General features: G+C 44.2%; 2 non-coding genes across 2 annotated transcripts; both read right to left on the reverse strand.

Annotated features, from left to right (window-relative positions):
* Positions 1–3,506: 3,506 nt before the first annotated feature.
* LOC117064271 lies at positions 3,507–3,589 on the reverse strand. Its single transcript, XR_004429345.1, has one exon.
* Positions 3,590–3,673: 84 nt separating this feature from the next.
* LOC117064276 lies at positions 3,674–3,817 on the reverse strand. The gene has a single exon (XR_004429349.1).
* Positions 3,818–3,997: the final 180 nt, after the last annotated feature.

Below are 3,997 nucleotides of genomic sequence, written 5' to 3' on the forward strand. Positions count from 1 at the left end.
GGAGAGTGGGCTCAAACATGCTCACTAAGAGGCAAAATGGCGGAGTTTAACTGGTATATGAACTTCCTCTAGAAAAAAGACTGGTGAGGGAAGAATGTCTCCAGTGAGTATGTGCATAGCTTCAGTAAACACACTGCACATGCCGCCCCTCCCAAGTGCTGGTAGGCCACTGAGCATGCGGACAGCCCACCCCAAGGGAAGAATTGGAAGAAGTAATGCAAGGCCTAGAACCGTACCAATGTATCAGTCCCCAAATCAAGGGTCAGGTGGCACAGCTGAATCTCTCAAGTTGCCCACTGAGCCCTCTTCCAAGTGTACTTTACTTACTTTTATTCCTGCTCTAATACTTCTTAATAAACTCTCACTCCTGCTCAAAAACTTGCCTCGGTCTCTCACTCTGCCTTATGCTTCTTTCCTTTGAGGAGGCAAGAAGTGAGTTGCTGCAGGCCGTATGGATTTGCCACTGCAAACAATTTCATTCATCTGATGTTCTTCCTTGGCAACTTGAACTTTCTGAAGAGTTAGTATTCATTGTAAGAATAAAACCACATTCAACATTTGCCTTCTAATTAACAAAAATTGAAGTTATTTCCACAGCAATTAGATTAACAGTGAGCATACACATAACATTCCAAACTACTCAACATCAGCAAATTCACTTGCCTCACTCATTCAGATTCACGTACTCATTTTAAAAGTTGTCTTAGGCCCTACTGTCTTGGTCAGCTTTCCCCAGTTTCCATTACTGAAACTTCTAAAGCCACTGCTGCTTAAGCCACTGTCAATTTTTAGTGTTATAGGAAAGCAGGAGAAACTGTGTTTAAGCATAGGAAAATAAGTGTAGAAATGATAACATTGCATTTCTAAAAATACTGAGCATTAAATGTCTAAAAGTAGAACAATAACTTTACATCTCATGAAACCCTCCACATCTAGACAAAAATTATAACAATTTTAATATAGATATTAAAATTACAAGAATACATACCTGCTTAAATATAATGTAAAACTGAAAAGGACTAAATATTTTCAAAAAATAACTTGTTTCAAGCAATTTTGTAGCTTAATTGAAGGACATTTTTTTCTCCCAACTTGTATTTTGAAAGAGTTAAAACCTACAGAAAAGTTGCAAAAATAGAAGAATGTGGTACATGCCTGTAGTCCCAAGTTACTCAGGAGGCTGGGGCAGGAGGATCCCTTAAGCCCAGGAGTTTGAGGCCAGCCCCGGCAACATAGCAAGCAAGATCCCCTCTTAGAAAAAGAATAATGGGCGAGGCGCAGTGGCTCACACCTCTAATGCCAGCACTTTGGGAGGCCGAGGTGGCAGGTGGATCACCTGAAGTCAGGAGTTTGACATCAGCCTGGCTAACATGGCGAAACCCTGTCTCTACTAAAAATACAAAAATTAGCCGGATGGGGTGGCACATGCCTGTAATCCCAGATAATCAGGAGGCTGAGGCAGGAAGATTACTGGAACCTGGGAGGTGGAGGTTGCAGTGAGTGGAGATCAGCTTGGGCAACAGAGCAAGACTCTGTCTCAAAAAAAAAAAAAAAAAAAGAGTAATAAACAACTGTATATTCTTCATTTGGATTCCCCAGTTCATAATATTTGGCCATATTTGCTGTATCTTTCTCTGCCAGTGTATAGTCATGCACTATCTTTCCTATGTTTAGATGCACAGATACTATTGTGTTACAACTGCCTACAGTGTTCGGTACAGTAACATGCATACAGGTTTGTAGCCTGGGAGCAACAGGCTGTACCATATAGCCTAGGTGTGTAGCAGGCTCTACCATCAAGGTTTGTGTAAGTGAAATCCATGATGTTCACACAATGACGAAATCGCCTAATAGCACATCGTTCAGGATATATTCTCGTGGTTAAGCAACACATAACTGTATATACATATATGCATTTTTTCCAGTCATTTGAGAGTTAGTTGCAGGCCTCATGATTCTTCACCCGTATATATTTCAGTATGTATTTCCTAAGAACAAAGGATAATCTCCTACATAACTACAATATAATTATCACGATCAGGAAACTTAATGTCAATATTACCATGTCATCTATAATTTATGTTTCTCCAATTGTCCCAATACTGTCTTTTAGAGTTTTTTAACCCAGGTTTTAATTAAGGATCCCATACAATATGTGTCACATCTCTAGTCTCCTTTAATGTGATACTATTCCTACTTTAGCCATTTTTTGTTTTTCACCACTCTGATGTTTTTAAAGAGTTCAGTTGTTTTGTAGAATGTACCTCCATGTGGATTTGTCTCATTGTTTCCTTATAATTAGATTCAGGCCAGATGTTTTCAGGAGAAATTCTACGCAAGTGAGACTGTGTTGTCGCTGTAGCAAGCGGAGCGCATGACATCAGTTTGTCCCTTTATTGGTGATGGGACACCATTAGTTCACAATTCGGTGAAGTAATACCCGCAAGATTTCTCCATTGTAAAGGTACCCTTTCCTCTTCATGAGACTTGCAGACTATGTCAATATTCTCTCATATATTTACATGTTTTAACATATGTAAACCTTTCACTGAATGGTTTTAGAATCCACCCACTAGTGACATTTCCAATTAGAGAAAACATAGTACATTTTTTGTAAAGACCTGATGATCTGCAGTGGGAAATTGTGATAGTTAACCTTTCTTAATTATGTAGAGGGCAAATTGAAAAGTGTGTATGAAAATGAACACTCTATACATGAGCAGCATTTTTTTTTTTTTTTTTTTTTTTGAGACAGAGTCTTGCTCTGTCACCCAGGCTGGAATGCAGTGGCACGATCTCGGCTCACTGCAAGCTCTGCCTCCCAGGTTCACGCCATTCTCCTGCCTCAGCCTCCCCAGCAGCTGGGACTACAGGCGCCCACCACCACGCCCGGCTAATTTTTTTGTATTTTTAGTAGATACGGGGTTTCACCGTGTTAGCCAGGATGGTCTCGATCTCCTGACCTCGTGATCCACCCACTTCAGCCTCCCAAAGTGCTGGGATTACAGGCGTGAGTCACGGCGCCCGGCCTATACATAAGCATTTGTGAAGCTTGTCTAAGATTTGTACATTTGATTACGTGGATATTTTGCCTTAAAAAGAACTGTAAATGAATAATGTGTGCTGATGTGTTCATGGGTGTAGAGCACTAAGGTCTGCGTTAAAAAGATAAGTGATGGAAGAACAGGTGGACAGCAATATAGCAAAATGTTAACAATTGGGTCGATACGCGTCCACTGTACAAGTCTTCCCACTTTTCTGTAAGTTTGAAAGTTTTCATAATACAAATTTGGATTTAAAAAAACCCCAACACTGCAAGAGTGTCACCAAAGCGTTTGAAAAGCAGGATTCTAGAAGGGGCATTCGCTGACGACTCAGAAAAACCGTTCATGCCACCCACCAACCCCAAGCACTCAAAGAAGCCCTCGCTAGGCAGCCTGGCCCTCTGAGCCCTGGTACCCAGGGGCTCTCCGCTTCTCCCTTGCCCCGGCCGCCTCCTGCTCGCCCGGCCTCAGTCTGTTCTCAGAACACACTCCATCACCTGGTTCCCAGAACTCAGATTGCGCAGTGGTCTCGTCATCATCGGCCAGGACTCACAGTGATCGCGGCAGAGGCCTCCCTAGACCTCCCTCCCGTCCAGCCTCAACCGCTGCCCCCTTTCCTCACGCCCCCGCTCCAGGTCCCCTGGCCCCACTTAGCTCGCCACGTTTTCATAATCCTCTCAGGCTCCGGGCAAGCTGCGCCGCCCGCAATGGGACCTGATCATATAAGGAAAATACTACGGGCTCATCTGGGGGCTGCAATGGGGACCCGAAAGCGCCCTAGCCTACTACACTCACCGCACACCAACTGCCGCCCACCTCTCCGCCCAACCCCCCGTACAGCACCCACGCACAGTCGCGCTTCCAGCTCGGCGACCTGAGCCTCTGCCCAGCAGACTGCGCAGCCGCCCGCTCCAGCCAATCCCGTCGCGCCTCCGCCGCGCCCCGCCCACAGG

The sequence above is a fragment of the Trachypithecus francoisi genome, unplaced genomic scaffold (genome assembly GCF_009764315.1).
Source record: "Trachypithecus francoisi isolate TF-2019V2 unplaced genomic scaffold, Tfra_2.0 Lachesis_group19, whole genome shotgun sequence".
In the NCBI taxonomy this organism is placed as follows: domain Eukaryota; kingdom Metazoa; phylum Chordata; class Mammalia; order Primates; family Cercopithecidae; genus Trachypithecus; species Trachypithecus francoisi.